Raw genomic sequence first — 15,786 nt, forward strand, 5'->3', positions numbered from 1 at the left:
CTTATCTTTCCATCCATAGAAAAATGTGTTTAAACTCACGAAGTTCCTTGATCAGGTATTCTTGATTGTGTTAAATTCCCCTTCCAAAAAAAGATGTTAGAAAAACTCGCTGGAAGTTCCTTGATCAAGGTATTCTTGATTATTAATAGAATTCTCTTACTACCAATGCAACATAGTAAATATTATTAAAAACCCTAATTCATTGTCAAAGAGTTCTATTGATGGTATAAATTCTTTTTTCTATCCAATCAAATAGAAATTTATCAAAACCACGGAAGTTCCTTGATCAATGGTCCTTCTTGATTGTGGTAAAATTCTCTTTTCTATCCTACAACTAGTAAAATATTTCAAACCACTGGAATTCCTTATCAATGGATTCTTTTATGGTAAATTCTCTTATCTATCCAAAGCAACATTTAAAATGTTTTAAAAACCCTGGGAATTCCTTTCATGGCTTCTTGATTGTGTAGAATTCCTTTTATATCCTGACATAGTAAGATATATAAAACTCACTGGAAGTTCCTTGCAATGTATTCTTGATTGATTTAGAATTCTCTTATCTTTCAGCAACTATAAATGTGTTTAAAACTCACTGGAAGTTCCTTGATCAATGGTTTCTTATTGTGGTAAATTCTCTTTTTGATCCAAAGATGTAGAAATCATATTAAAATTTAAAAAAATTTCTAAAGTAACGTCATTTGGATCACAATACTTACTTTATTACAAACCTGGGTTCACAAAATGGAACATAAAAAAACTAAAATAATAAGCCCGAAAAATGACTTGTAAATTAAATTTAGAAATATGCAAACAATCAAAATTTATATTCTCGAAAATTCAAAAATTGGAATAAATAAAAATAAATGTCCTTTAAATCCCTATGGCCATATTTGAAAAAAATGAAACATTCACACTTCTTTAAATGCCCCTTAATCAAAAAAATTGCTTCAAATAATGCCAAAATAAAAACTACTTTTAATAGCCGCACTATTATCCACATTTAAATGTCTTAATGTCCAAACTCCAATGAAGTTCTTTTAGTCCAATATGCTAACGCTTTAGCTTAATCTATAGTTTCTTTAAATCCAGAGCCTGACCTCAAAATATTCCCCTTTATTTATATAAGCTTCTTTAAACGCCCTGTTCAATAATAATAAGCCTTGTTTTCTTTTCATAAGCGTCTTTGAACTCTCTTAATAACCCAAGTCAAGAAATTCGAAACTAATGAAATCAATACTAACGAAGATAATGAATTATATTTTATCATAGAATTAATTCAGAAGCAAAAGAAAAGCTCTTGAGCAATGCCCAGTGCAATGCTAACACAAAAACACAAAGGAATAGAAATAGTCCCATTACTATGGGTACACAAATTCCTGTTTCTCATACATTTTAAGGACTTCCATCTCCTTATAATGAACTGTATTAGGCCTGTTTGTTATAGAATGGTTAACTTACCACATAGCACAGTTCTAAACAAAAAAACAAGGAATCCAGTTTTGAAGGGACAACAACAAAAGCCACACAACAACAAAATAAAATTAATAAACAGGTAATTGGACAATACACCCTAAAGCTGGGGAAAAATATAACCCAAAACTGGTTGCTTTAGTCAACCCAAAAAATCGGGTAAAAGTAAGGGCCACAAAAAAACTACCACATGCCAAATGTAATTATCTAACCTAAAAAAACTAGGGCACTATCCTTTTATCAACATCCCTATCAAAAACTAGAACCACCATAAAACCATCAAACTAGATACCCTTATAAAAACTAGTGGGGGCCCATTACAAAAACAATGGCCCATCTGTCAGGGTCAAAGCCAAGCTATGGCCAAATGTCTCTCTAATGACACCAGTATAACCCACAAGCACAAACAATCCCTTAGATCGCGTGTTCACCAAATGGACTTGTAACGAAAAGGGAACGATCTAATTGCATGCGTTGCTGCAATCTTCACTTTACCCCAATGATTTTGTCCCTCTCAACTCCCCAATTGAACCGGTCACTACTCAGAACAGACTACAGGTTCCAAATAACCAACAACACATCCCAAATAAAATCACACTATCCAGTGGTACCCAAAATTCCCTTCAAAAATACCATTAAATCCGGGTTTAATGTCCATAATAAAAATAAAAATAAACACTGAAGATAAAAAAAGCCATCAGGGCAACCCTTTATTGCAATGATAATAATTGAAAATGATTTTTAAAAAAAAATTTTAACCCTCCAAATAATAGTTAATTTTTAGTTATTTCTAACAAATCCTTTTTTTTTTGGGATCTTATTCCAATTAATTACAATTAAATACTACAGTTTCTAAGAAATTTATGAAAATTTACTATAACACAAAATATTAAGGGAAATGAAGAAGCCTATACTTTTCAAATAACTATTTAGTTCTCACTTTTATCTTCTCCTTCAAATTATTAAGGGCTGGTCTGAAGTATCCAATCTTTTTGGCAATAACGCATTAGTTTACTCCATATGTATCAATGATAATGTAGTTTTCAACGACCAACTATTAAACCTCCTGACATTGTTGGCAAAGATTTTTTGAAACTAGTAACCAAAGACAAGTCCAAAAAAGGGAAGATCATATAGATGAAAGAACAAGACGATTCTTGAATAAGGGTTTAAAAAACAATTTGCTTTGTTTAAATCCTCTTATTTTTAATGGGCAAGAATGCTTTCTCCAATCAACAAACAACTTACTTGTCCATCATTTCTGTAAAAAAATGTAAAACCAAAACACGCTAATCAAACGCAACATTGCCCTCTTATTGAAATTGCATAAGAAACCTCAATACTATCAATCAATTGCTATAGCTCTTTCCGGACCAATGCTGGGATAAAAACCGTATTTCCTTCAAAAATTGCAAGAAAGACCTCTTCCCAGGGATAATATTCCCTCTCTTCAGTCAAACGAGAAAAGGCAGTTTGACTGTTTTTATACCTTTTTTCCCGGGTTTTTTTTGACTCCAGTAAAACAAACTAGAGCAACTTTCGAGAAATGGTTTTTCCATCACTGCTTTATATAGGAACAAATTGAAATGTTTTATTTTGATAACAAGGATGTTTTATTTCAAAATAAAGTAATCCTTGGCAGGGGCCCCCATGACCAGTCTTGTTGGCTTACAATATTACTCGTTCCTCAATTATAAAAACATTTAAACCTGCAAAAAAAGTTTATAACAGGACATGGCCCTTTCCAAATTTACTTTGAAAACTATTTAAAGCCACCATTTTGACTATAAAATTCAATCTACAATTACGTTTTTTCCTTCCATCAAATGACTTCTCTTTTGGCTGTCTAATTACCATAACATTATTGTTTTAGGTGTGGCTCACGGAGAAAATGAAAGGGCAAAGAAACGGGTTTTAAAGGTGTGTGTATTAAGTTTTATCTTTTTATTTATTTGTGATGTATTATGCAGGTGCTTCAAATGAGGCAAAATACAAGGGTCCAAATCTTAAACTCTTGTTCTGGCAAAGAAGTACTGGATATTCAATCCCAAAACCTTGGGCTAGAATGGGTCTAAATATTTTTGTATTATCTTTCATAAGCTGGGCTTATATTTATGTCACTAGTAAGTTGTTCCTATCAAATGGGCTATTAAGGTAATTATGACCAATATTAGGGAATCGCATCCTCCCCTCAGGTATCATTGGAAAGGAAGGGTTGGCTCTCAACTATTACTGATCATTTATTTTAAATTAGGAAGTCTTAATTTGGTTATAGAAGAAACTTAATCCATTCCCACAGCAAATGATTCATCAAGGGAACAACACAGATATATTTTATAAAAATTACTTAATATTTGTTTTTTTGTAGGCCAAACATTATTAATAAAGAGGCCCGTTTGTTACTCCATGATCATAATCCTTAAGATTACACCATGAATGTTTCAAGGACATATTCATTGAACTTTTTCATGCAAACTGATTGTTTTTTGACCGTTTTGGTATTAAAAATAATTTTTCTTATTCTAGTTACCACTAGCAAAAAGGGAAAAAAAAGAGAGGGTTTGGTTGTTGCTGAGAGAGAGAGGAGAAGAATCTATTTTTTGTTTACATATAAGGAGTGTTTTAACCTTTTTACCCCCCCCCACCACATGCTCTGTAATTCCAAGAGGAGCATTTTATAAACATTGTACAAATAGATCTATTATCGGATCCTCAACTGTCCACCAAACACATCAAAATACTGAAAAAACATGTTTTCACAGATCCCACATATTCAGTTCTCATGGAAAGTTAAACTCCACAAGGAATGAAGTAGACATTACGGTTTCACCAAAATCATATTGTCTAACAAAAATGGTTTTCATTAAAGGGGATTCCATCCGGGCACTCGTCCTTCTTCTCCCTATCCTATGTTTATCCTTGGGGAAGCACTTTCTGGGAATACAAATACTCCTCTTCACTAAACAACAAATCTCTTGGGGTATGTTTTTTATTTTTTTGGAAATTGGAAGAGTTAAAATATGTTACTTATTTTTTACAATGTTCTTGGCAGAAATTTATTCTGGCCAACCCTTACCCCTTTTTAGCATCAAAAAATGGTTAAAATTACTGTTTTATAAAGTATCTTCAAGGAGAGGGGGGGGAAAATTGAAAACTTTACGGTCTTGGAACAGGGAAGGAACTCTTGGGCCCATCCACGGTAAAATGGTAAATTTTTTTACATAAACTTATATTGCCGCTATCTTATTACGTATCCTTTGGGAGTAGGTCCAGGTGGTTCCTCTACCTAATGGGCAATGCTTATTGGGTTGGAAGAACTGATTAAACCCGTACGATGAGTAATGTTTTTGTGTCTAATTAGGTAAATTTTTTTTGCCGGGAAAATAAAAAAAAAAAAGTCCTATCCTCAGGAAAGCAAAAGTTTAGGTATTCTTCTCTAATTTTCATGTTTTTAATTAAATTATTTTGAACCCGTGGTTCAAAATCGCCAAGGTAATTGATTGGAAAAGGAAGTTATTAGACCATCGAATTGGATTAGCTCCACGTTTGGATAACACTACCACTGTCAAAAACCCTCAAGTGGCATATTAAACGGAAATGAAGTGATTTTTTATTTATTAAATCATTTTTGTTTGTCCCTCCTTCATTCATTCATTTGTAAGTCTCATCTTTCTATCTCTATTATTGTCCAATAAGTGTTGGGTCCGTCAGATTTATGACTTGTTTTCTTACTTCGCTATCAATCTGAAACTTGTATTTTAGGTAATCCAGGTCGCTCTGTCCCTTTTTTTGTTGTGGATCAACCCCTGAAATGAAAATAGACAGGAAAATGGAACAAACAAAATATAATGGGAGTATACATTCACTTTGGCTCCAGACTAAAATAATTAATGTAAATACTTAATTGTAATGGTTAAAGGGTTTTATTGATGTTGGGGGGTTATATGATATGGAGGTCTGTCTATAGTTACTATTATATATTCTCCTATTGGACTACTACTTACTTCCTTTTCTTTATCATGTCAATTGGAAAATTTAAACTTGTATTTTTGTAGGTCTTCTCTAAGATTTGCATGCAAGTTTTAGTAAAAGTTTTGTGGTTTTAAAATACCTCTATTTATCTATTTTCTTAAAGATGATGACCCTTCTACTTCAAATTTCGATTTCTCTCTGATGTTCTTAAGTTACGGGTATTAATAACAACCTTTAAAGACAAGTACTACTTACTATATATTAGTTTGAAAAACTTCCAAACTGTCTTATTTCTAACTCCTGTGTTAAGAATATACTGTTAATGACTTGCTTCTACTTCTCTTTATTATCGTTATTAGCTCTCCATTAGATTAAGGTATTGATGAATTTATTTGGACAAAAACCTCAAACAATCAATTTGGAAAATTTCTTATCCTTTAAGCAGATTCATTGTAAGAATATAATATATTAATACTTTGTTCTCTAATTAATAGACTTGTTTATTAATACCATATCAACAGGTGATCCTAAGAAATATGCTGATTTGGATAAGAAAAACCAAAACAATACTTCCTTCACTCTACAACAAGGGTGTTCTGGTTTAAACAAGTATTATGTATGTCTATTTTCATTCTGATCTTTTTTTATTTTTAATTAAATAGTTTATAATTTAATGTTTTATTTAGAATCCTACTGATACTTCCTACTCCCCACTTCGACGGAACTTTCCATATCCCCTCAATAAGGATCCAGCTTTTTTTACAACTTTTTTAGATTAGAAAAGAGACCATTGGCTACACTGGGTAATCTTTAGATGTTAAGAAAGATTGTATATTGGATAATTGAACGTCTGTATGAGTCCAAAGGAATCCGAAGTTAAAGAGCATTATTCCAAGTTTTGGGAAGCGCAGAGAAATTACCCCACATGGAGAAATGCTACGCTTTAGACAACGTACGAATCATGCTCTTGCCAAAGAAATTCTGAGAATATGTTATTTCAGTCACCCTTCATACCCCCCTCAAAGTCCCTCATGATACATAATATGGATATAGAAGTACCGTCCAAGTCTCTAAGTTTGTAGATTTGGCTCTAATGTTATGCATTGAAAATTTTTTTTTTTTTGTTTTTTTTTTTTTTTTAAGAATGCACAGTTCGAGAACTTCAAGGATTGCACTCAAAATTTTCCTTCTATTTACAATGTAGGAAAAACACTTCAATGCTAGAAAGTTTTTTAGTAGAAAATGAGAAGCTTATTCTGAATCCATTTACAATTGGAGATATCTAATAAAATCACTACTATATGATGTTTTTAGATTCTATGTCCACATTTGTGTTTGTTTTATTCAGTAGTATTGTCTTGAGGCTTTAGTGGATGCCTTTTGGAGATGTAAATCATTGATAATTGCGCTTCAAAAACTACAAGAAAAGAATTGGGAGAAGTTTTTAAAAAGCTAGGCTTCCATGCAAACCCTCTGTAGTCAAATTGGGTAAAGAAAACACAAGAGGAACTAATGAATGTTCAGCTAAAGCTGCATAGGGTTTTGGCGCACATGTGAATATTGAAAGATTTGAAAATTAGTGAAGTATCTCATTCAAAAGACAAGTCATCTTGGCAAATATTATGTTCGAGATGGGTGTTGTATTTATTAATTGGTTTTCTTCCTAATGTGTTAATTGAGGACTTAGTACTACGGTTTAGTTTTTACTCTAAAGAGTTTTATGTCTTCATTTGGTATTCTTTCTTAGTAGTAGATGTGCTAAGAGTTATTTTTAAAAGTGATGTACCTCAGATACAAATTTCTTTCTATTGCACAACATTTTCTTGAAGGCTGTGGAGGGTTTGGCTCAGTTGATGCAGCTTTAATCTACTACTATCAGTAGCTGATATTAAATATTAATAATCAAATCTCTACCTGTTGATTCAAGCAGCTACAGCAATTTGTATTGCATGTAGAATGGCCACTCAACAATTGTCTTTGGCTCTCCTCCATATGGAGCAAATCCCAAAGATACCTCTGAAAAATGGGGTACACACCTCTTATGACAGCAAGTTTCAATGGACCATCTTGAAAATAGTGGGATGTGTTTATTAAAAGTGGGGGTTAACCTTATAAGCTCAGCAGATATGGTGTTACAGCAGGATATTGTGCTAGTGAAAAGGGACAACACCGACAATTGGCCTCGGCTCTCCTCAATTATGGAGCAAATCCTAAATACCTAGGAAAGAATGGTGCCACACCTCTTATCCTAGCAAGTTTAAATGGACATCTTGAAATAGTGGCGTGGTTTTATTAAAAGTGGGTGTGGACATTAGGATTACTCCAGCAGATGATGGTTGATACAGCCTTATATTTGGTGGTAGTGAATGCAAATGGACACACAGCAATGGTCTCTACTCTTCTCAAGTATGGCAGCAAATCCTGAAAATACCTATGAAAGAATGGTTTGGCCCACAACCTCTTATCATAGCACGTTTCATGGACATCTTGAAATAGTGGAGTGTTTATTTAAAAGGGAAGGTTAACTTAGATGCTCAAGCAGATGATGGTGCTACAGAGGTATATTGTGGTAGTGTAAAAGGGACACACAGCAATTGTCCTCTACTCTTCTCAAGTATGGGACAAATCCTAACATACCTATGAAGAATGGGCCACACCTCTATCATAGAAAGTTTTCCAATGGACATCTTGAAATAGTGCCGGGTTTATTAAAAGTGGGTGGTTAACATTAGATGCACTCAAGCAGATAATGGTGCTACAGCGTAATATATTGTATGTAGGAAAAGGGACACACACAGTAATTGTCCATTGCTCTCCTCAAGCCAAGAGCAACATCCTAAGAATACCTATGAAGAATTGTTAAATCAGACCCTCTTATCATAGCAATTTTCAAATGGACACTTTTGAAATAGTGAGGGTAGTGTTATTAAAAAGGTGGGTGTTTAACTAGATGCTCAACAGCGTGATTGTGCTACAGCAGTATATTGTGCAAGTGAAAAGGGGACAACACTGCAATATACTATACTCTTCCTCAAAGTGATGAGCAATCCCGAAAATGACCTATGAAGAATGGTGCGACCCTCTTATCATAGGCAAGTTTTAATGGACACCTGAAATAGTGGAGGTTATGTTTTAAAAGTGGGTGTTTAATTAGATGCTCACACAGCATAATGGTGCTTACAGCAGTATATTGTGCTAGTCATAAGGGACACACAGCAATGGTCCTCTGCTCTCCTCAGCATGGGAGCAAATCCTAAAATACCCTGGAAGAATGGTATACCAACCTATTATCATAGCACGTTTCAAATTGACATCTTGAAATAGTGAGAGTTGTTTTATTAAAAAGTGGGTTGTTAACTTAGATGCTCAAGCAAGATAATGGTGCTACGGCAATATATTGTGCTAGTGAAAATGGAACCACACAGCAATAGTCCTCTGATTCCTCAGGGTGGAGCAAACTATAACATAATGACCAAAGATAGTTTTCACCTTTAATGATACTATCAAGAGGTCATCCACGAAATTATAGATTTGTTTAATGGAAAAATCGGAGATGAGGTCAATGACCTTGGCCGCTTTCTGGAAATCCAGCACTACACATGGGTTGTATTGGAAATCATATCACAGCAGTAGAGATTTGTTTATCACCTGGGTGCTGATCCTTGTATAGGCTAATAACGTGTTGGTCATGCCCCAGTGTCATTATGTGCTTTTCTATGAAATTTAACAATTTATCGAAAGATACTATCCTCCGATATGAATTATATTCTTCCTTTGACATAATACTCTCTCAACATTTTTACAACACAACCATCATCATTACTACCTTTGATAGATATCCCTCCCTAGCAGCAACAAATCACCTAATAGGCCAATCTGAATCAATAGGTAATTATTGGCATATTACTTAGTAGTCCACCTGTTCATCAAGCCACATCAGAAATCTACCTGATGTTTTCAATTTCTAGTCCCTTTACATCATTCCTACTCTGTTTGGTCATATGCTAAGTCCTTTTGTTTTTGCTGGTATTTTAGATGATTCTTGTACATTCTGCAGGATCTAGGGGAGTCTATTGTAGGTTTTATGAGGGGTCTATTTGATGGCCAGATGTAGTGCATCTTAATTGATTTACCTAAATAATAGTTTCAATAGATATAGTAAAGATACAATACATGTATAATTATCATGATTTCTTTAAATTCGGTTAATACTAAATCCTCAGTCAGTAATACTTCCTTTATGCATGTTAAGTATATGACTACATATATAGAGGCTAAATACAGTTATCAGATTGTCATTGGTTTTTTAGGATCTCATTATAATTTATGATATATACGAAAAATGATCTACATTAAAGTTACATGATGGAAACTGATCCCCTAAAGTAATTTCAGGTCAGTATCACCTAATCTAAGTTCAGATCTATTATATATTGTTATAGTTTGTTCTGTCAGGAACAAGATCGTTCCATTTATCTGAATGGTTTTGGGAAAGGAGGTTGGAAGGGTACTGGTAATGTGACCCTTCGAGGTTATTTCCGGACTATTAGTATACGTATGGCGTGGATTACTATTGGTGAAGTACATAGAACATTACAATACAAGTTGTTATGTTTCTTAGTAACATATGTGCTATATTTTGTAGGGGAACCAGTAATTACTATAGAAACTGATTTATTATATAATGTCTTCTATTAATGGCACCTATACTTCACATTTACCTTTTTCAGGTTTGCTGTCCTCCTTACTTGTATGATTCCAAGTAAGAGTTACTTATTAAGATAAGTGGAATAATTCTCTATCCTTTTTCCACAATGTTCCCAAATCTCTATAGGGTTTAGTGGGGCCATCATTCAAGTTATATTCTCACTGGGTCAGCATTATATGCAGGTGGAGTATGTCTATATATTATGTTGTCATCAGTTGGTGGGCAGCTTTAATAAGACTAGTAGCAGTGGGAGTTTTTAATATTAACTGGTTGTCCTTCATCTCATCTACTTGACTTATTTTTTGAATCAATATCATCAAAGTAGTTTGTACTACGATCTGTGGGACAAGTTTGCTGGTTAAGCAAAAAAGTTTTATCTAGTGATTATATGTAATAGCATTACTTTAGGGGGAATACACTACTAATGGAAAAACGTCTTACTAAGTACCTAACAAGAGAACAGTGGTTAGAAGTAAAAAGGTAAAGTTCCTTACACCATTTATTGAATGTATTTAATGTTTGGTTATAGATCAAAAGCATTCCATAATCATTGTAAATGCTAAAATCATTAAGAGAAGGAGCACAGAGTCTACTAAGTTACAGAAAGATTTAAATGATTGTTTTTTTTTTGATGTATATTACTCTCTCGTAGTTATCCTCGTCTTGGTAAGTTATGCCCTAATACTTTAGGATTGGTTTTAAGATGTACTGGAAGACCTCCTTCACAAGGAGACATTGAAAGTAATGTCAATTATTATATTACAGTAAGTGAATATCTGAAGAATGGAGTGCTATAATTTCTGATATAGTGATGCATTTGATATTCAGTTGTGATGTAGTGATTTCCTTTTAAAAGCTGGTTTTGTTGTCACTAATGATGAACCAATGCTTACCATTCTTCATTCTACTAGTCCCTAGCTATGCAACCAAAAAGATGACAATGGAAAAGTGGAAGAGTAGAGTGGTTACTGATGAACAGGACTTCTGATGCCATTCTCCTCCACTAGAATCAATAGGAGGGACAAAGAAAGAGAATTCAACCATTAATATCTTCTCATTCACAATAATTAGCTGACTCGTAACCAAAACTTATTATAGTTATATGACAGGTATCATTATTATCTGATCTTTAGTTTATATTCATGGTTTTACTGGAGGTACCACTGGATACTGAAGAGTCTCCATCTTCTCCTCTTTTACAGCTGCTGTTAATTTATCAGTGAGGATCAGTACACATTAATCAAACGTATTGAGGAAGAGGAGGAGATAGTTGAAAAAGATTTAGAAGAGAGGACAGTCACGTCCATCCTAGTGTTCCAAATCTCTTCAGATATCCTGATATTATCATTATGCCATCACTATTTGATAATAAAAAGGGATGTTTTATGATGGTGTGGTGGTATATATGATGATTGAGGTACAAAAAAAAATAGTAGTACTAGTAATATAGTTATATAATATCTCCTGATATAGGACTAGTTATCTTACTTCCTTTTCTTCTATCACATCATAAATTATGGGAGAAATGTAAACTTGTATTTTTGGAGATCTTCTCATAACATGACAGTGCAAGTTTGAGGTAAGAAATTTTGATTGGTTTATCTACATCTCCCCCTTTTTCCTCCTCTTTGTCGCTTATCTATCTCTCTTAAGGATGACCTCTCTACTTCATAAATTTGTATGATTCTCTGATGTTCTTGAAGTACATGTATTAACTAACAAACCTTCTAAAGACAAAATACTACTTACTAGTCAATGATATAGATGCGTAATGTGTAGCTGACATTAATATTAATGATCAAATCTTACCTGTGATCAAGCTACAGCAATTTTTATTGAATGTAGGAATGGGCACTTAGCAGTTGTCTCTTCATTCCCTCCCCCAGTATAGAGCCAATCCTAACATACCTAGGAAAGATGGTGACAACCTCTTATGATAGCAGTTTCAATGAAAGTAAATCTTTGGTTGACTTAGATGCTCAAAAGGAAAGTGGTGCTTGCAACAGCAGTTTATTGTGCTTATGATAACGGACACTCCTGCAATTGTCTCTGCCTCTCCTCAGTATGGAGCAAACCCTAATATGACCGGCAAAAAATGGTTACCACACCTCTTATGATAGCAAGTTTCAATGGACATCTTGAAGCGGGGCCTTTAGAATGTTTGTTAAAAGCTTACTGTTGACTTTGATGTTCAAAAGGAAAGTGGTGCAACAGCAGTTTATTGTGCTAGTCAAAAGGGACACACAGCAATTGAATCTGCTCTCCTCAAGTATGGAGACAAACTCCAACATAATGACCAAAGATGATATTACACGTTTTAATGACAGCTAGTGAAAGTGGGTCATCATGTAATTATTGACTTGTTAAGGAAATATGGACTGAGGTCAATAATATTGACCTCTGGAGATACAACACTATCACATGGCTTGTTATGGAAATCATATCAAAGCAGTAGAGACATTGTTATACTGGGTGCTGATCCTTGTATAGCTAATAAGTTTGGCTTTACTCCAGTGTCTTATGCTACTGATGAAACATTTAACAATTATCAGTCGATATATGGTTATATTTCTACCTTTTGATAATGATATCTCAACATTATCATCATACCACAACCATCATCATTACCTACCTTTGATAGCTCTCCTCTCTCTATCATCATATAAATCACCTAATGCTCATCTGGCAGGATATCTATACTTCAAACTTTTTTAGATGATTTTAGTACTATGTCTACATTTGAATATGTTCAATCTATTCATTATCAGAATCTACACTAGTGTTCAAACATTCTCCTCCTTTATCTCATTCTTACTCTTTTGGTGAGATGTCTACATGTGATCAGTCTCTTGTGCATTCTGCAGGATCTAGAGGATCTATTGGATCCAGATGTAGTGCATATTAATTGTATTAGTTGCATAGTAAGTTGTACACAATTGTACTAATTACATATTCTATTTATAGTCCATATCATTTGTGTAATAGCACATATATTATATCGTTATAGTGTATTTGGTTTGGTAAAGGAGGTTGGAAGGGTACTGGTAATGAACCTATCAGAGGTATTTCTGACTATTATTATAGCACTGGCTTGTATTGCTATTGGTAAGTACATGTAACATGTACAATACAAGTTTTATTATTAATGTTCTCAATAACATGTGTCATATATTTTGTAGGTGACCTAAATACTATAGCACTGATTACTGCTAACTTCTTTTTAATGCCTATACTCTCATTAACTTTTCATGTTTTGCTGCCTCCTTCACTAAGAGGTCCAGGTAAGACTACTTTAAGAGTAGTGGATTAATCTCTCTCCTCCACCTCCTCCTCTTGTCCCCATACTCTTTCCAGGTTGGCATCCAGCATTCAAGTTATATTCTCACTGGGTAACATTTATTTGCAGCTGCTTGTATGTCTAGCTATTATATTTGTCATCAGTTGTGAGCAGCTTTAATAACACTAGTAGCTGTGGGAGCTCATTATTTATTAGTATACTGAGGAGAAACCAGGTATATGATATCAGAGAATAACATACTACTCTATGCTCTCTCTCTCTCTCTCTCTCTCTTTACCTTTCTTTTTAGAACAGCCGTTAATTATCAGTGAGATAAGTACACAGTTTCAATGTATTGAGGTACAGGTGGAGATAGTTAAAAAAATTTAAAAGTGAGACAGTCACTAGATAGCTATGCACTAGCTATGGAAAGATGAAATATGTAAGAAAAGAAGGAAAAATTTAAGTATCATCTTACATTAATTATACTGTTATCATTACTAGTTACATGATATTTTTAGTGATATAATACTCTCTTGTATGTTTCTCTCTCTCCTCTCTCTCATCTCTCTCCAGATATTAACTAGGGTTCTAATGCTCAAATTTTTTTATCATTACTCTTTGAAAAAGCTCCTAACATTGAGAAACTAGATGATCATGGTCAATAACAGTAGGTTATAGACTCGATTCTATATCTCCTATAGACCTCAGTTTTTGGTATTAACTGGTCTCCTTCATCTTGTCCTGATATTTTTCCATCAAATATCATGCAGGTTGTTGTTACTATAATCTGTGAACAAGTCTTAGCTAGTAGCAATACAGGTTTATCTAGTAGAGTTATGTAATAGTATTACCTTTTAGGGTGAATACAACTATTGACAATTATTATTACTATGCCATCACTATTTGAGAAGAAACAGGAGAATGGTTTTATTGATGTGTGGTGGTTATATGATGATGGAGGTGAGTGTCTAGTTAGTAGTATAGTTAGTATATGTATCTCTGATATAGGGACTAGCATTCTTACTTGCTTTCTTCTATCATGTCATAAATATGAAGAAATTGTAAACTTCATATTTTTGTAGCAGGATCTTCTCATAACATTGACAGTTGCAAGTTTGATGGTTTGTGAATACTCTCTTATATCTGTCTATATCATTCTCTATAAAGATGAACCTCTCTACTTTGTAATTTTCATATTGATTTTTCTGATGTTCTTGAAGTTACTTGTATTAATAACAAACCTTCTAAAGGACAAGTACATAACTACTAGTCAATGATATAGATGTGTAATGTACAAAACTCATCATTAACTGTCTTAGTTCTAACTCCATGGTGTTAGAGATATACTGTTAATGACTTGTCTTTCTACTTTCTCTAGTATTGATCGTGTACTTAGCTCTTCCATTAGATGAAGGTATTGATGAATTTAGTTGGACAAGAAGACAATCAACAAATGAAGATTAGAGAAATGTTACATATCATTCATCTGAAACTAGGACTCATTGTAATGTAAGTGATATATATTATATACTTTGTTCATCTACCTATAATATGATCTTGTTTATATAGTACTTAACCAGTACTCAATGAGATGGATCCTGTAGACAGTACCTGAGTTGGTTAGAGAGTCTTAGTTTAATTTACTTCATATTACTGATACCAGGAAACAAACTTCAGTACTTACCTTCTACTCATAACAGACTAAGAGGTGTGTATGATTTAACAAGATGTTTATTGTATGTCTATTATTTCAATGTCTTGATTTTTTTTAATTATTTTAATTATAGTATGTAGTATAATATTAATATGTTTATTAACTATATAGAATCCTTACATGATACATTACCATAGCTCCTACTATCTACTGGGAAATCCTTAACAGCCTAAAAATAATGAGTACAGTCTTTACTGTTGCTAACTTTTTATTAGCATTAGAAAAGGAGAATGATTGGCATACATTGGTATCTTTCGGAATGCAAGAGATGCAGAGATTGGATATTGGATGGGGAAAATTGATGGTCGGTATGAGTCCAAAGGATATTCGAAGAGTCAAAGCAAAGAGGTAATTATTCAAAGGTTTGAAACACAGGAAATGACTCAAAGACTCACTTGGGAAGATATAGCAGAGTCTTGGACAACATGAGGAAATCATGCCTTCCAAAAAATTCGTGAGAAAAATGTTATTAGTTCATCACTTATACCACCTCAAAGTAACCTCAATTGAAAGGATGACAATAATGTGATATAGAAGTTACTCCAGTCCTAAGTTTGTAGATATTGTCTCTAGAAATGTGTATTCACGGACTGAGTTGAAGAATGCGCCAGTTCGAGAACTTCAAAGATTGCACTCAAAATT

The sequence above is a fragment of the Gigantopelta aegis genome, unplaced genomic scaffold (assembly GCF_016097555.1).
Source record: "Gigantopelta aegis isolate Gae_Host unplaced genomic scaffold, Gae_host_genome ctg2871_pilon_pilon, whole genome shotgun sequence".
NCBI lineage: Eukaryota > Metazoa > Mollusca > Gastropoda > Neomphalida > Peltospiridae > Gigantopelta > Gigantopelta aegis.